Genomic DNA, 19,518 nt, shown 5'->3' with positions numbered 1-19,518 from the left:
GAACATTCTAATGCTACAGCATACAATAACATTCTAGAGAATTGTGTGCTTCAAATTTTGTGGCAAAAGTTTGGGGAAGGCTCTTTTTTGTTTCAACATGGCAATGCCCCCGTGCACAAAGCGAGGTCCATAAAGACATGGTTTTCCGAGGTTGGTGTGGAAGAACTTGACTGGGCTGCATCCCCACAGCCATGTTCCAAAATTTAGTATAAAGCCTTCCCAGCAGAGTGGAGGCTGTTATAGCATCATACGGGGTATCAACTCCATATTAATGCCCAGGGTTTTGGAATGAAATATTCAACAAGTACATATGGGTGTGATGGTTGGGTGTTCACATACTTTTGTCCGTGTAGTGTATTTCTTGTGTAGCTTTGAGCAGAAGTAAAAAACAAACAAACAAACAAAACAAATAAGAAAGTGACTGAGAAACTGGGACCGGTTGTATGAAGCTGCTGAGGTGGATGGACGTGCACCCCTCCCAATTTTACCGTTTCCCATCGAGGCAGTCTAAAATCGCTAAGAAGAGTCAAGCCAACAAAATCTTCAAAATTACTTTAGAATCTGATGCTACATTATCTGTAATCGTTTGTTTAATTAGAAGAGCACGTCTTATTATCTTCAGAATCAAATGTTGCATGACAGTTATACAAACATTTTCTGTACTGACAAGATATGAAGTTATTATTCAATCTGCCAGTTTAAAAATTGGTCCTCGAGCGATTACGTTAATCATACCGACACCTTAAGTGTCTTAGAAATGAATCTCCTTATGGATATGTGACATTAAAAGTTCTGTAAAAATAAGATATAGTTATAGAATAAACAGTAAGAACTCTTCAAAATACAACTAAATATAATCATTCGTGGTGTTTAAAACTTTATAATATGTAAGACAGAATAGCCATACAACATTGCCTATGATACGTTCATTACAAACACAATATAAATTTTCAAACATAGGGTAATTCGAATCTACCAAAACGATAAATGCGTTAATACTTTAACGTAAGAATGGACTGTGAAATGCTAAACATACTGCTACGCTGTCAAAAGATTTAACGTAATAGTAAGCTGCCAAAATGCTTAGCACTACATTACATTGTGAGACAAATACGATTCTTACAAAGTGGCGTCATGATTGCAGTGTTAAATATTCATTTTAAGTCTTTAATTTCAGACATAAGGAGTAACTCCAACTTGTTTAAGGACTAACGCTAAACTAATCGTATTCTATATTTTTGTGCGGTTGTTGATATTTTGTTTGTTTTTGTGTTTTTTTATGAAAAGAAAGAAGATAAAGTATTAATTATATGTTGTATAATGTCTGCCAGTACCCTCTAAGGAACAATACTTAATTTGAATAATAGTAAGAAACTGTCAAACACAAGAAAAAATTGAGATAAAATCTTTACCACAGAACTCCATACACGAGAACACTATGGCTTTCAACTTCCTTGTCTTAAGAGAGGTACGACATCTAGTGGTCTTACAATATAAATTGTAAATTTAAATTGCAAATATTTAATATTTCTATCTTCAAATTTATAACAACGGACCCAAATACAAGAAAAAAGTTTTTAAGCTATCATGCTTTATAAAGATTTTGAGTTCACTGTCATTCTGAGATTTTTAGAGTGCATTTACACATAAAACAAACATACACATGAAGAAGAGGAGATGTCTTCTAAAGATAAACAATACCTGTACGGTTTATCAATTCTAAAGTTTTTACTTGTACATTCATGAGAAAGTTTTGAGCTTATTTTAGAGAAAATATTTTCATCTACTTCACTGATGTTTGTTTTATTTGGAATTTTGCACAAAACTACTCGAGGGTTAACTGCGCTAGCCGTCCTCAATTTTGCAGTGTAAGACTAGAGGGAACACAGCAAGTCATTATCACTCTCCGTCAACTCTTGACCTACTATTTTACCAACGGTCAGTAGTGTGATTGAACGTTACATTATAACTCCCCCGCGGTTCAAAGTGTGAGCATGTTTGATGTGACGGAGATTCGAACCCGTGATCCTCAGAATGCAAGGCAAACGCCCTAATAACCTGGTCATGTTGGGTCCTTGTTTTATTGCTTTTGCAGAAAATGTTCAGGTAGTTTCTCTGTAGAAAATTATGTTTCTTCATACAACAAACATAATATAAATAATATATTTTCATGATATAGAAATCAATACTAACCACACAAAGAAATCAAAAATCAAAATACATATACATTTACACCTGTAAATTTATTAATGTTAGGCCTTAACATTTTAATAAAGAGACCTTATTTAATTTTTCTATCATTTACATCGTTTTATCGGTCAATAATTTCAGTATCTGAAATCCCCCAGTAGAAGAGTGGTAAATCTACAGATTTACACCACTAAAATCAAAGGTTCGATCCTCCTCGGTAGACACAACAGATAATCCAATGTGACTTTGCCCTAATTGTCTAAACAAAAAAAGGAGTACCTGTTTACCTATTGAATGACACCACAAACAAAAAAAAATCATAAGAAAATAAACATTTTGGGTATTCAAGATTTAAATAATTAGAAAAATAATTGTGGTGTGTGCAACAACCATTTCTTTATAACAACTCACAATTTTAAATTAAAGTACTCTCATCGAAGAAACTGTGCATGAAGGTTTGATTAATCTGTATTGATGTAGACCTTTTCATATATAAAAACATTACAGTTTATATTAGTAAACTATGAACATCTTTCTGGTGAAGTACTTCCCAGAAAAATCTTTTTTTCAAAAAATGTCCACGTTCTCTAAATATTTTTCAATGCGGTATGAACACTACGATTAGTAACTGCTAGCAAAAATAGCCACAAGTCGAGCAGTGATTCTGCTAGTTCTAATATTTTTCTAGTGCACAGTTAATTGCTTTCTTAGCCTAAACATACATGAAAAGTTATTTTTTGTATATCAAAATTAACCATAGAAATGTCGTGAAGGAAATGTTTTAACTTTTGAGAAATTCTTCTAATATTTAGTAAAAGTAAAAAGAGAAGTCTTTTTGACAAAGGACAAATAAAAAACCTAATATTTTTCAATATTATAAGTTTCATAGATATTGGCTTATGGACCTTTGGTAGATCACAAATTAGAGAATCATAAGAATCTTAAGGTTATGAAAAATGAACAGTTCATTAGAAAACTGGTTTGACTTCTTTATTTGTAACAATAATGTTCTTAACTTAATGTATTCTCCCCAGTGGCACAGCGAAATGTCTGCGGACTTACAACGCCAGAATCCGCGTTTTGATACGCGTAGTGGGCAGTTTACAGGTAACCTTTTGTGTAGCTTTGTGCTTAATTACAAACAAACAAAATTTAATATAGTTTCTTAGAAATTAAGTTATTATCTAATCTAATAAAGTGAACAGAATGAGTTCAGTTAATGATCATATTGCTGAGATAGATACAACAAGCAACACATTCATCTTATTTACTTTTGATAAAAGTATATCTTTAATTATTCATATTTTGGACTGAGTTTAAAAACCTTAAATTGTTTAGTTGACAATAATTGAAACACATTTAGATAATAGTTTGGAAGGTGAGAGAAAAGTGCTTTCTGTAATCTGACATTGTTAGGAAAATCAAAATTTTTCAGAAGATTCAATTCGGTTGACTTGTAAACTTTTTCTTTTCGGAAGTTCACTTAGTTGTTACTTGTTCTTGAATGCCGATACTTTTAGTTAGATTTTCTAGTACTGTTTTTAGTTTGATAACAGGAAGCTTTATTGAAGCAACTGAAAGTTCTATTTCTCTTGAAGATAACTGTAGACGAAAGAGATTACTTTTTTTTTCATTATTGAAACCCTCTTTCCCGCTGTTTTCTTTATTTCGTATTTGTTGGTTTTTATCAAAAAAAGTCCTAGTTTACAAAATCTGCCGGAGTACCTTTTATTTTTTTTCCATTTCGGTAACTTTCTTACCAGTTCACCTAACTACTTTTCTGCAGAATTCTTGGGTATAACCAGTTGTTAATTTCTGACGAATTTCGTTTAAAAAGCTTCACCCAGACTATATTACTTTTCCAGTTATTTTCATATATGAAAACCTATCCTTAAATGATGAAAATATTGTAACTAACATAAGTGTGACATTATACTTATGACAAAACTAATAAGGCTATTCGTGGTCGTTCTTAATTTTAACTACTGGCCAGCGGCATTCTATTATCCACCATTCACGCTAAGATATTTACAAAATCTTTAAAACGTACCAATAGCTTTAAAGCGCGGGGTATATTAAGTGGTATATCAGAGATTCTAATTCAGCTCCCCAGTGGCACAGCGGCATGTCACTTACAACGCTAGAAACAGGGTTTTGATACCGGTGGTAGGTGGAGCACAATTAGCCCTTTGTGTAATTTTGTGCTTAATTACAAAGAAGAACAATCCCCAGTTCAAAATCCGTGGTTCTACCACGAAGCTAGCCTACAAGGTTATATATATTGCAGCGTTCTCTTTAGGTAATTAGTAAACTTAACTTAAAAAAAGTTTCTGTCGCTGCTAACTTGTACGAAGATAGGCGAAATGACTTTGAGGCTGTAGAAATTGTGTTTTTTTCACAAGTGTGACCTCTTAAAGAATTAAGGACAAAGTTGAAAGTTCAAGCTCTAAAAATATATCTTCATTAAAGTATAAGACATTACAAATAAAACTATTATAATACAAAAATTATTGCAATGATTAAAACTGCTAAATGTGAAACTAAGTATGATAGTATTTAGTGAAGAAAATGATTGTACATCAACAAGATATTTTTTTATTTCTTGAGAAGAGACAAAAGACATGTTTAACCACGAGTAAAACACTTTTATTCAAGTTAATAACATAAAAAAGTAACTCATAACGAGAAATAATTTCGTTATTTCTACGTTCATGAAATGGATTTAACATAAATTTTTCATACTTCGTGTAGCTATGCGCGAGATCCAAAAACAAAAAATAAACCTTCAGCTTTATATTTATGAAAACACGTTTGAGATAAATAAAAACAAAGCCTGTCAAATCCAACTAAATTTAGTTTGCTGCTACTAGAGTTCAAAGTACTTGCGAGTGAAGAAAAGAATAATGTATATCAAACACATGGTGTTTTAACATTACAAGCCCACCGCTAGTACAGCGGTATGTCTCTGGATTTCCCACGCAAAAATTAGAGGTTCGATCCCTCTCGGTGGGCTCAGCAGATAACCCGGTGTGGCTTTTCTATAAGAAAAACACATTCTAAAAAAAACAAAAAACTGTTGTTTTATAAATATATGTGAACCAAAAACATATTATTCCGTAATAGATGGACAATAAAACAAGAGAGAATCCTCAACAGCCGCGGCACTTAAAATCCGTTTAGGCAGGATTAGAGTAGATTAATCTATAAGACCTTTGTGTTTATTAGCCACACTTTTGTGCGCCAGCAATACCAAATATGGGGTGCGCTTATATCCGATTCGATTTTTTTTTTTACTCATCATGATTTCTACCGGTCTACCCTAAAACTGAAATTCTTTTAGTTTAACTAGAGTAAATTAATTTATGAGACTTTGGGGATGGTCAAATAAATCAATCAAAATTACAATTAGATCTCAAACCTCTCAAGAGATGACGGAGCTATGAGCAAAAAATTTGTACTGATAAAAGAAACAATCAAAAAGAAAACAATATCTAAGTTATTCTATAAACCGCTATGACGCGGATGGAAAAGACACTACAACAAGACACTTACCTCTCAGTCAGACACACATGAGTTGCGCAGACACTGACTGTAGCGTCATCTCTTGATCGATTTGAGATCTAATTACAATTTTAACTCGGGTTTGTTTGTTTGTTTAAGAATTTGAAACTATACGAGGGCCATCTATGTAGCCGTACCTAATTTAACAGAGTAAGACTAAAAGAAAGGCAGCTAGTCATCACCTCCCACCGCCAAGTCTTGGGCTATTCTCTTACCAACAAATAGTGGGAATGAGCGTCACTTTATAATGCTCCCATGGGTGAAAAGGTGAACATGTTTAGTGCGACAAGGATTCGAACCCACAACCCTTAGATTACAAGTCGAGCGTTTTAACCACCTGGCCATGCCAGGCCTTTTGACTCGGTATGCTCACAATTAGCATAATTGGAGAAAGACACGCCGCAGCAGTGTTAGTGTGTGAATAGGAATGACTTTACAGCAAATATATTACTATGTATTTTATTGGTACATATTTTAGGTTGTGGAAATAATGCAATTGGTATTTTTAAGGAGACGGGTGCGTAGCCTCCCCATCCTCTTCACCAGAAAAGACTATTACTACTTCCTGTACAGGAACCTCTTTATCTGTTAGGAAAATTCTTTTGTGAGGTTCCTTCTCCATTGTATTGTTGCCGTTAGGCAAAATTGCAAAAATATTTTGGTTTTATATTGCTATAAGATTTAACAGAGATCCGTACACGATCAGAGACTGATGGTAAAAATAACATGTAAACAATCGTATTCACTTTCAGACGCCAAATGTATTAAAATAAATGTTATTTTTCTTACATTTAGTTGATATGTTCTTCCAATCAACCTTTATTACTTTTAATTTTAACATCAAACGATTACTTTTTGAAGATTTTCTTTTCTTCTCACGACTTAAAAATATAAAGAAAAACCAAGAATTTTGTTGGTTACTTTCAGCACCAATTATATTTTTCGTGGTGCTCTGCTGTAAATTTGCAAAAATGGTGATATAATTTTAAGTTTATTACACAGTGAAACCAAGTAATGTTTATAGTTTGAAATTTTAAGCGTTGGAAGCAATGTAACATGAAAATTGACCCGGATATGCATACGAGAACAAGATAATTTTTGTTTGTTTGTTTTTTAATTTCGCGCAAAGCTACACGAGGGCTATCTGAGCTATCCGTCTTTAATTTAGCAGTGCAAGACTACAGAGAAAGTAGATAGTCATCAACATCTACCGCCAACTCTTTGGCTACTCTTTTACCAACGAATATATATATATATGTATAGTACGACTAACTGTTACGTTATAACGCTCCCAATGTTGAAAGGTCAAACAAGTTTTGGTGTGATGAGGACGGAGGAGACAATTTTAATATGAAGTAACATGGACAAACAGCAATTTTCACATTTACACTGCCTGTTTATTTGCGGTTAAGCCTAGTGCCGCACAATGGGCTATCCATGATTTGCCGGGTATAAAAACCCGGTTCTTGCTTGTTTGTTTGAATTTCGCACAAAGCTACTCGAGGGCTATCTGTGCTAGCCGTCCCTAATTTAGCGGTGTAAGACTAGAGGGAAGGCAGCTAGTTATCACCACTCATCGCCAACTCTTGGGCTACTCTTTTACCAACGAATAGTGGAATTGACCGTCACATTATAAAGCCTCCACGGCTGAAAGTGCGAGCATGTTTGGTGCGACCGGGATTCGAACCCGCGACCCTCAGATTACGAGTCGAACACCTTAACCCGGTTCTTGCTGCGAAGTATCTTATAACTATGTTTTTACTGGCTAATTTTTTTAGAAACATAATTAGATTTTAAAAAATCTAATAAAAATACCTTAGGTGTGAAAAAAAGTGTAATTGGAAAATTATTAAGTTTGCAACTTAAAAAAATGAAGTTAACACTGAGGCCAAACTGGTATCTACATTTATAGCATTGATCAAGACATATGATACTGTGTCGTGCTGCCAAAAATGTCTTTGCAGGACACACCGTATGCTATTGACAGGCGTGATAGTTTAGGGAACTTACACCTTTTGTATCTTGCATTGCGATAATCAAAGCTAACACTTATTTTCAGTGGACGTGACTAATTGTATTCTTACTTCACATACCAAATTTCAAGGCAATCCATTAAAAATACTTGAATTACATGTCCAATTTTGACTGAGTTTCTTCCTTTTTTTTTTCCTTCACACCAAAAGTATGAAAACTTTATTCGATAGAAAAACATACCTAACCTATATTGATATATATTTTCAACATACAATTGTGAGACTCATTTTGTATAAATATAAGTTCATTTGACGAAAATATTTGCATACGCTTACCCAAAACGTCGCGTGAACTATTGGTCTAGTACTTTTTACAACAGCTTCATTTGAGGATAAAAAGGGATCGGTTTTAATTTTTGTTATTCAGATTAAAGACTTAGAGCAGCCAAACTATAAGGTCTGTTTGTTTGCTTTTAAATTTTGCACAAAGTTACTCGAGGGCTACCTGTGCTAGCCGTCCCTAATTTAGCAGTGTAAGACTTGAGGGAAGGCAGCTAGTCATCACCACCCACTGCCAACTCGTGGGCTACTCTTTTACCAACAAATAGTGGGATTGACCGTAACATTATAACGCCCCTACGGCTGAAAAGGCGAGCATGTTTGGTGCGACGGGGATGAACCCGCGACCCTCAGATTACGAGTCGAACGCCTTAACCCACCTGGCCATGCTGGGCCTGTTAGAACAAGCTAGTGTTCATTTCATTCAGTCTTTACTTATAGTGGTGGTTTCAAAATTTTTAGATAAGGATGTCATGTAGCCTTTCATAGAAAAATGGAAACCAGATTCAAAGAACACAAAAAATCACCTTCACACGTTTTCGTACACTGCAAATCAAATAGACACAACATATCCATAGAAAACATCCAAATATTAAATAAAGAAACAAACATAAATAAACGCAAAATTAAAGAAGCCTTACTTATACAACAACTCAAGCCCAAAATAAACCAATACAAAGGAACACATTTCTACGTATATTAATAAATATAATCAAACATCTAAGTAAGAACGCCCTCTACATTCCTAAACTCAGTTACACAACATGAAGTATTCTAACAAACAAGAATTGTAAAATTGTTTTCATCATTTACAAAATGATGAACATAACTTTTCTGGTTCAAGAAGAAGAAAGATGAATATGGCATTTAAATGCCTTTAGTCAGTACGAGAAAAAGAATGCGAATCAGGCATTTTTCATACCTTTTGTGCAGTACAAGAACAGGGGACTCAGTCTAAATGTTTACATCCTTTGAACAGTAAAGAAATAATACGGCAAATCGGTCATTTTACTTGCTTTTTGAGCATTACAAAACAGAGAGATTTGTCTAAAGTTTTACAAGCCTTTGAAAAGTATAAGGATAAAGGAGTGAACACATGCTACGTTGTATGCTTATAGACAGTACAAAATAAAGGAATGACGATTAGGACATTCGTTCTAAGGTTTTTAGTCTTAAACATCCGAGAGAAAAGACGTATGGTTTAAAATTCTGCATTGGCATTCAAGCTAAAAAAATAATGTCATAATAGATTTTAGAGAAGGAGATTTTGAGAAACGTCTGTGCCTCACTCAAAGGGTCATTTTGAATCTTACACTTCAGTTTAAGAATTATTAATTTACTCTTATTAACGTAATAGTACTTTTTTTAGTATTTTTGTATTAGTTTGTCAACTAACTTTTTAGGCTTATCACTTATATTAAGTTTGCATTTAGTTAATTCATTTAGTTAAACAAGATAACATATCTTGTTTAATTAGGTTTTAGTATGACGTATCTCGTAAGAGTATTTTGTTAGTGTGATTGTTTTCACATACATAATTTGACTCTGTATAGAACATAAGCTAGTTTAAAAAATAAGGCCCCCAGTGCTACACTGTGCTGACTCACAGCTATAGAAACTGGGTTTCGATATCCGTGTTGGGCAGAGCACAAATATTCCATTGTGTAGCTTTGTGCTTAATTCCAAACAATCAATAAAAAATAAGTAAAACTGTTTTAAGCCTAATATAGTTTGATATGAGTGAAGTAATTATTCGTTCATGTCATCATGTATTTTTTGTGCAAGTCTTTTGTCTGTCTGATGGTGACTTTTTTTATTTATGTTTAAAAGTACGGAGCATGTAATGTGTTTTAAAAGAAGTTTTCAAGCTATTTGTGAAGGAAGGACAGCAGGGATAATGATAAAATTACCACGTTATCTGCTTAAAATAAGTCTTATGGTGAATATATTTCAGCAAGTGTTAATACGAATAACATTAATATATTCACCAGCTACAGCAGCTGAAATTATTGAACCAGTACTTGCTAAAAAGGAAGATATCCCCTCTATGACCCAGATATATTGATGAATGAATACAACTCCAGATTCTATTGAGAGAGAATAGGATTTAAGAAGAGGAGCCACGAGAAATAGGGATTTCATAGAACTGTATGTGGTTGTTTTTTATTATAGCAAAGTCACAATAGGTTATCTGCTGTGACACAGAATCATCAAAATCCAGACTAAATATAGCCGAACGTCCTAATCAGTATATGTAAAATTCAGTGGGTGACTACGATTTAGAACATAACTGAGCTATTCAAATTGTACAAAAGGTTCTTACAAATCCTGAATGTGTCCGTTTGTATCCCGGAGTCTTTTCAAATGTATTACTTTTAATAACGTTTTTTTCAAGTAGCAATTATATTACTAAGCAAGAGTTTTAATCACTGAGCAGTCTTTTCTATCTCAGAATTTTGAGAAGAGGTGGTTGCTTTTGGACCATAAACTGATAAATCGCTTGAATGATACAGACGTCCATTTAAATGAACTATTAATATTTTAGGTGCATAACAAAACTCCTCCCAACTGTCATGAATGTTAAAGAGGAATGCATACATACGAGAGCGAGCAGCACAGCACATTTGTCTAAGATTGGATGACTCCATAACAAATGCTCTTAAATATTAATCAGGTAAAGAAATGATTAGCAAATCATCAGGGTTGAGCTGCAATAGCTTTTGACCAAATAGAAAATTGTACCATCGAGTTCAAGACTAAAAATGGGAATATGGACACATATGTAAAAGTTTTCGAAGCATTTACACTTCAAAGCAAACCATTCAAAGTCTTATATACATTTTCACTAATATATATCTCATCATCATTCAAGCCCAGAAATGAATAGTTTTATAAACTGTCGGAAACTACCAAGACTAAATTTTTTTGGGAGAAAATTATAAATATTTATAAAATGCGTGGACAGATAATTCTTCTTTTCTTAAGTGGAAACGTAATTTGTTAGTTACTGGTTCTGTATTGTTGTTTATTGTAAATATTTTTATTCACTTCTGATCGGCACACTCGTGTTTTTATTATAAATATTTAATTTCTTTTTCGTTACATACACCTTTTCCAACTTTGTGCAATTGTTTCTTTTTTTTTACTTTTAAAAACTTCAAACTTAATTTGTTCTATTTCCTATGCTGTAATAATTTGTTAAGTTTACCACGTTGGTGATTTACTACGTTACTACATTGTCATTATTCTATTTCGTTGCGTAGGCCCAATCTAAATACTCATGTCTCATAGAAACCTGCTGTTTTTAAATTTTCGCTACGTCTGTCCGTTCTCAACGCTGAGTATTGCATAGAAACGCGTCGTTATTTATATTATATATGGCCGTTGTCAACGCTGGCGTTACAGACGGTTTGTTTATTTTATTGTTAAGCACAAAGAAACGCTTTAGGCTCTCTTTGTTGTGCCCACGATGGGTATATAAACCTAGTTTTTAGCATTATAAAGCTTCAGTTCTAATGTTGAACCACTGAGGGGCTGTGACATAAGATATACTATTATTATTTTGTTGTTGCGTTCATTGTCAATTAGATATCACAAAGGACCGTAGTTGTTATTTTTTATGTCCATTGTTAATGCTGACATCAGTCAGTTTAGACTAAAGAGCAAAGAAGTTAAATTTTGATATTTCATTTTGATGCTAAGGTTTAAAGATTTTAAATGTATGATTATTGTTCTATCAAGTCTTGGTATTGAAAGAGTTTGTAAGTTTGAAGACATATGACAGGGGATACAAATATTTTAATGTATCTTATGATACGCTTACCATGACGTGAAAAGGGTATTTTCAATTTAACGGTTTGAAAAGGAGACTTTACACGTTTTTTATTTATTTATTTAACATTAACTGCAGTTATAAAATCTTCGAATGTTAATACAGCTGGTTTGTATGTCTATATACATATATGTACTAGCTGGAGTGCCCGTCCGCTGGACGGAAATTATGTAAATTAATTATTAAAGAAAGATTATTGTAAAACATGAAAAGTTGCTTCCCTTTTATGTGATTGTTAAAAACAACAACACAAAAACGTCCAGAAAAACTGTAAAACACAAAACGCGAAACTGCAAATTTGTATGTATCTTCCCATGGACGCATTGAACTTCCCTATCAAATTTGGTGAAGATCCTTCCAGAGGAGGTGAGATAGTGGTAAAAAAATGCAAAAACGCTCATAAAAATCGTAAAACTAAAAATTTATTTGTAACCCAGCGTGTACTTAATAAGCCTTCATACCAATCGTGGTGAAGACCCATTCACATCCTGCGACTTAGTTAGTTATACGTACATATAACAGAAAACAGACAGTACTATTGTACTTACATACATATATACATACAAACATACATGTATATTATCTCTTATACACATTTAATGTATCATAATTGGCATGTTACCTGTGGATGCGTTTCATTTCTAGAAACGGGTACAATTATATTTTAGACCAAAAACAACCATTTATTATTTGTTATTTCTATACATATTATTTAGAGTAGAAAAATTTAGTAGTTTTATATTTTTCTTTCCTTTCTGAGCTAGCAGAAAGTTACGTAGTGGTAAGTGGAATTTGAATCCTAAAGTTTATGGTTCCTGTCCCGTTCTCCATAAATTAGCCTTTGCAATTTTTGAAAGTTGTATTATAAAAGTGACGGTCTCACCTTTTAATCAGAGAAGAATAGTCCAAGAGCTGGCAGTGTTTTCTGTTGATTAGTTCTCTTTCATCTGGTCTATCGTTCAAAACTGTTTCCCGTTGGGATAGCGGGAAGTCTTCGGATTTACAACGCTAAAATCAGGGGTTTGATTCTCTTCGGTGGACTTAGCAAATAGCCCGATGTGGCTTTGCTATAAAAACACACACACACTCGTTCAAAATTAGGGACGGCTAATGCAGAGAGCCGTTGTGTAGCTTTGTATGAATATTCTAAACAAACAAACAGCTTTCTGTGTAGTTACGTAAGATAGCAACATATACTTACAAGATATAAGAAACAACAAAATAAAACATACAACTCTGGTAAACAAATACTGAAATATCTGAGATAATCACTTGATAATAAAATTACATAATGATATAGTTCAAATAACGAAGAATTTACAAACGTACATCTCTCATCTATCTGCTTGAAAACGAAACACTGCCTTCAAGTTGTCTATACAGAGAGAAGACCTGCATAAGCGCTATCAGGTAGTCAGATATAATTGGAAAGTTAATTGAATTTCACTGTTTCATCTGGATACAACATATACACAAATTATAGTCATGTCGAGTCGCCTAGCTCAAGATGTGTTTGTAAATCTGATACGAATTCTCTTTATAAGTGAAATGAAGCTCCTAATTCACTTAGATTTCCATATAATTATCATCTTATAGATTTCAAGAGTATGTGAAGTACCAACTAAATAAATGACGTCAAATAATGTTGACGTTGTAAAACTTTTATTAGAGGTAGAGCCGCTTAGAGAAAAAAAAAGTCACGAAAACAGTGAACTGGAATTTATTAAATGTTTATTCTTACTGAAAAATTACGTACTTTGATGTATCTAGCACTGGATCACTTAAGACAAGTTAACACTTCATAGTGTTATTGAGCTTTACAGTTGGTTAGGAGTGTCGACGACCACGCATATTGGGAAACATTTACATTAATGGTTGTATTTGTACTATGTAGCATAAGTTATATTTTAGTAACTTTTCTTTGTTTATCTAATACTAAACATATAGGTTTTGTTTTCTTATATTAATATAACACTGTTATTCGTTATTGTGTTCACTTATACAAATCTTAAATTACAAGACATCAATTTGACTTGCGTTTTCCTCTGTTTTTATTTTACAATGAGAATTTACATTGGAAGACTAAGTATAATAATTTAGGGATAAAGTTTGCATGGCATGAATGACTATGTTATTTCTGAATTTTAATTGTGATGCAAAAGTGAACTAGTCTGAAAAATCCAAAAAAGAAAACGTTTTTCCAAATTTTTCTGCACTGTACAAATGCTAGTCTTTCTTGTGACGTAGGTTGTGCATAACAATATTTTTCTTGTTTCAGAATGTTATTACACTTTGTAATGTCCTTAACCTGTTGACTGCCAAGTATTTCAACTACTACGGCAACTCCGAACCAAGTTCAAAATACAACTCTAATGCTTCTTCATTTTGTAGCTTTTTTCGTAATGCCATTTTGGATCGAAAGTGAAACAATTTGTAAGTAGGTAAAATTCATGTATGGTGCTGACATCTAGCGTTGAAGTTAGGTATTATTGAGAACGAATTAACTCGTCCGTGGCACTGTGTTACCGATCGGCTTGGACGAGTTATCTTGTCTACGGAACTGAACAGGTTAGCCCTAGTTCTCCACTGGCACAGTTGTACGTCTGCAGACTTACAACGGTATAAAAAATCCCATAACTCATTTAGACTGAGATAAGGTAAAAAATGACTAAAAATAGCGCAAAATTGTTTTGTCTCCACCATAATAAATAACACTTCCCAATGTAAATAATTAACATTATTTGTCATACATTCTTAAGATAAATAGTACGAGTACAAATTTCACTGCACATGTGTTGTAAGTGACCCTTATTGCATGTATTACAGTATTTCATGTAAATAAGAACCTTCAAAGTGATGATGTGGCTGGCTTTCATTGATACATGGATTTCTGTATTGAGAAGGGTTAAATTTTCTTTCTTTACCTCGAGTACTACAACAATAAGCACTGTTGATTAAAATGAAACTAGCTGTTTTGACAGTTTATTTTTTAAATAAATTTATAAGAACGTATACTTCAATTTGTTTATTACTAAGTTTTTTGATATTTAAAATAAATTCATTAATGGAAAAACGTACGTTACATAAAATTGATCAAAGCTACTAATTTTCCTTTTTTAGAATAATAATGAATAATGTTATGTCCTAACACATAACAGTGATCTTCACTGGTTGAAGCTAGAATATATATCTTGTATTCATCAGTTATAATGTAAAATAAAGTGAAAAACTTTAGTTTTTTTACTATATTTATAATTTGTTGGTTAAATCACTTTTATATATCAACTTCCAATTATACGGTGATAAAGAAGAAACTCAAGAACAGGTGGTAGGTAATGTTGATTAGCTAACTTCACTCTAGTGTATCACGACTAATTATAATCAGGTGAAGCAGATAACCCTCGAGTAGCTTTGTCAAAATAAACCAAACTGTCACGTAACAAAGACCTCAAGTTAAAACCTGTAGCTTTTTCGGTGACGGGGTTTGAGCTCGTAATCAACAAATTGAGAATCGATAATCGTACCCACCCTACCCCGTCGTACTAACTTCAAACATACAAGTATAGATTATAAAGCACTCAAAATAAATATGAAATCCAATCCCCATTCACCAGTTCTTACTGATTTACCCCTCTTTTGAGAAATACCACTCTCTACCAATAACTCTGGACAAAGGCAAATTGAATGGATAAGACTTAAAAAATGTTGGCTTACTTTGGGGAGTAAAAGACATCTCAAAACACCATACCTAAAAGGAGAGTTTTCGTTCATACGGACTGTATGTATACGTATCGCTATCTCATGTCTTATGAACAACAACAACAACCGCTATGACAAGTATTTAGTTTTTGAGGTAAAAAAATTCACTTTTCAAAACTGGGGTGTTCAGGGACATGATTATTCTCCATCGCCCCGTTCGCGGATGTGTTATAGAGATTTCGAGGGATTTAATGATTAGAATGCCTATGGTTTTTAGTGTTTGATAATTGGAAGATCCGGTAAAAGACTCGGCAAACGTCCGGACGGAGCTGGTAAGGTGAAGGTCGAGATCGGAGCTAGAGGCATCGAGGATGGTGGAGGCAACTTTCATGGTCTGGAGTTTGTTTAAAGGTAATTAGAAGATTAGAAGAAGCAAGTCGGTAGTGTCCAGAAAAACCATCAATCTAACAGACTTTTTAATGGGACTTCCTGGTGGCTGGGATTTATAAATCCAATGCCGTTGCTAAGATCGTAAAATTTAAATGAGTCAGTGAATTAGATCGGGGGGAAGGGGAGAACCCTGAGAAAGCCCGCTTTCAAAGGACAGACGACAAATGTTCTACCTTTCCTGTGCGCAGAGGTGCAAAGAAAAACATATTACTATATTAGTGATATCCATTGAGAGTGTTTAGTATGCTTTCATGGCTAGATATGCGTTCTATGGTGATGTTTTATATGGTGCCCTTATTAATGTGTGAAGCGCAGCAGTCAGGGGGTTTCTTTTCTCTGTTTTTTTTTTTGTAGTAGTTGAATGCTGGGAAGGTTAGTCTTTCACCAGTTGTTTCAGTGTTACATATTCTATGCAGATAATTTGTTGGAGTAAATTTGGGAAGTATTAATGCCAGCCTTAATTATTTTATTGTGCCTGAGTCTTATTTTTAATTCTGTTTGAAGAGTTGAAAGTAATTGGACATTCATATTCTATTAGAGAGCGAATATTTAGTTTATTTGCATATGCACATGGTAAGGCAAAAGTAGTACTGTTATTGTTTTAGCATAAAGCTACACAATGGGTTATTCGCGCTATGGCTACCACGGGAATCGAACCTCGAATTTCAGTGCTTTAAATTTGCAAAATTACCGCTAACCCACCGTGAGGTCCTCCGCTAGTAGAGGTATCTCTTATATTTAACAAATATTTTGCTTGGTGTTAATTTAATGGTATAAAGTGTCACATTTCTCTAGCATTGGTTAACATCTCTCTCTCTCTGGTGTTTGGGTATATATATACATTTTTGTATACCTTGGAGGGTCAGGTACACCAGACCTCTTCCTTCTTTCATTACATTGTTGGAATTGACTGATTAATATGTAGAAATATCAACTTTGACTGGTCCTTTTCAGGGCAATGTCCATTTATATTTTTCTTTCATATTTCTTATTTATTTATTTTTACGTCTAGTACGTAGGTGGCTGTTTTATTTTTAGCACTATTTTACTAATTATTATTATTTAACTTTGATTTTATCAGATGTACAAATTTAACGGGGAGATGTGTTGAAAGCAATAGCACCCTGGATATTGATGTGTAGTAGTGTGAATTTATCAATGATTAACAGAGTTCATGATGTATGTTAACATTTGTGGTAGGTATTTTTCAATGTTTTTCATAATTATTTTAATGATTATATCTGTTAGACTGTTTTCATTATTTGGGTTTGTGTATTCTGTAAATATTTCAGAAAAGGTAGAAGTAATGGCATTGGTTAGTGTGTTTTCAATATTCACAGGAGTGGTTTTGTGTGTGTCTTCAGTTGTTTTAGGTAAATCTTCATTACTTGTTGATGGTTTTTCCTATATGAATGATGTTTTCTTGACTACTGCAGCATATGAGTTTGCGTGTTTGTGTTTTGTGGTGTTTCAGTAGTAGTTCATTTTGATTGTTCTTGGATTTTGTTTGTTTGTGGCTTGTTCATGTTTGGACTTTTAAGTTCGTATTAGTGTGTCGTAATAGATTTGTATTTTTGGCATCCTTTATAATTTGCCGCATTATTACAGCATTTAGGTTTGGGGTTTAGTTTGGTACATTGTATTATGTGTTGAATTTCTCCACAACCTACACAGCGCGCAGTTGTTTGACATGCTGCTGCTACATGTCCAAACCTTTGGCATTGGTAAAACTGTGTGACAACCACTGATGGTGTTTTGGTTTGTTCTACTGTGTATTTGTGATACCATTATTTAGTAGCTGGGTTATGTCTTGGGTATTTTCTGTAACTACTTTAATTAGATTAGTTGGTTTCTTAGTTTTATTAGAAATTGTTTGTTCCACTGAAATGTGTTTGATGTTTAGGTCACTTAATGCATCCTTAATGTCGTCCATGTAGATAGAGTGGTGCAAGTTCCTGATTACGAAAGATTTGGGTGTTGGCCTAGCTCCAGGTAAGTGTATAGTTATGTTTCTTATTTTAAAAGCGTCTGAAGGCCATTCTTTCAGTAATATATTTAAGTCAGCGGGTGCTAACGAGGACCCCGCCGCGAGACAGACGCTTAATATTAGTAATGTTAGTTTTAGGTTTACACCTGAATATTTCCCTTGCTATTTGTGGTTGGTTGTAATTTGCTGGTATGCCTTGTATGATAATGGCGTTTTTTGGTAATTTAGGTACATTTTTGTGTGTGTGTTTCTGTGTTTGTTTTTCTTGTTTTATCTAACTTCTAGTCTTCACTAGTGTGGAGCCTTCGTCGTCAGAATTTGTTTCGTCTGGTTCCAAATTTTTGTTTGTTTCAATATCCAGAGTGTGGTTTTTAACATTTATGCTACTAGTTGTTAGTTTTTCATTGTCTAACAATGTAGCTTCAGCTTCATTGTCGACAACAGTTGAGTTTATATTTATATTTTCTTCAGTTATTTTATATATTTTTTATTTTTTTCCTAGCTTTAATTTGAGTAACATTCACTGGGGAGGCTATAGTTTTTAGTTCTTCTTTAGCAAGTTCTATTAATGTTTTTAATTTTATATTTTCATTTACAATTTGGCCACCCTTCTCGACTTAGGTATTAAGTTTTGAAAATGGCGCGTTCTAACCATATATAAAAGGTAAACACAATAACATATGAATAGACTTGAATCTTAGTTACTGAAACTAAGACGAGAGATAAAATTTTCTCGTACTTTCGTAAGTCTTGCTTCTGTAAAGACAAAAACGAGCTATAGATCTCACTTCTGAAAAGTGACGAGTTTAAATGAATGATGATGTAAAAATCGAATTTTAAGTGGAATGTTTGAAAGGGTTCAAAATTATACAAGTTTTAACCTCAGAAGGATGAGGTACAAAATTATTCCAATCATGACATGAGTTCCATCTTTTGGAAAGGTAGAGAGCATGAACTGTTGTAGATAGTGCCTCTTTTAATTTTCATAAATTAAAAAAGGCCTAATTTAATTAGCTTGTGAAGTTTGGATTGTTTGTCTGAGGAACAAACAACTTAAGTCGTGAGAAAATCACTAATAGAATTAATGACGTATTCATCTTCCCACCTTTTAAGTAGTTGACGAAGAACAAGGTCTGTAAAATATCAACGTAAATCTCAGATTTTTGAAACTTCAGAAAAGAACTTTCTGAAATGCCAAATGGAAACCAAAATTGTATCTGTTGTCTGCAAAGTTGTTACTCTCTACTTGTTAATCCTAACTTGTTTTACATGGTGTCTGTTTTAAAACTGGTTGAAAAAAGCTCCTTAATACCGTTTGTTAACCCTAACATTATGCAAGTCTCAACCAACTTTAGTTTTCACGCTTATTCATTTGAATTGGTAACAAAAAAAGTATTATAAGCTCAACATAGTAACAAATGTAGGCCGTTTCGACAAGGTTTTGCCATCATCAGGTATGTTAAACTTGTAATAAAATTTTTTCTTAC

At 33.4% G+C, this 19,518-nt stretch overlaps 1 protein-coding gene across 1 annotated transcript in view; it reads left to right on the top strand.

Annotated features, from left to right (window-relative positions):
* Window positions 1-17,767: 17,767 nt before the first annotated feature.
* The window catches only part of LOC143252750 (rho-related GTP-binding protein RhoE-like), a 68,384-nt gene continuing 66,633 nt past the window's right edge, over window positions 17,768-19,518 (top strand). The window contains exon 1 of the mRNA XM_076505374.1: window positions 17,768-18,036. The gene's annotated coding sequence lies outside the window, so the exon portion shown is untranslated. The remainder of the gene's footprint in view (window positions 18,037-19,518) is intronic.

This window comes from Tachypleus tridentatus, chromosome 6 (assembly GCF_004210375.1).
Source record: "Tachypleus tridentatus isolate NWPU-2018 chromosome 6, ASM421037v1, whole genome shotgun sequence".
Lineage (NCBI taxonomy): Eukaryota > Metazoa > Arthropoda > Merostomata > Xiphosura > Limulidae > Tachypleus > Tachypleus tridentatus.
The sequence above is the reverse complement of the archived record's forward strand: the minus strand, read 5'-3'. Positions and strand labels throughout refer to the sequence as shown.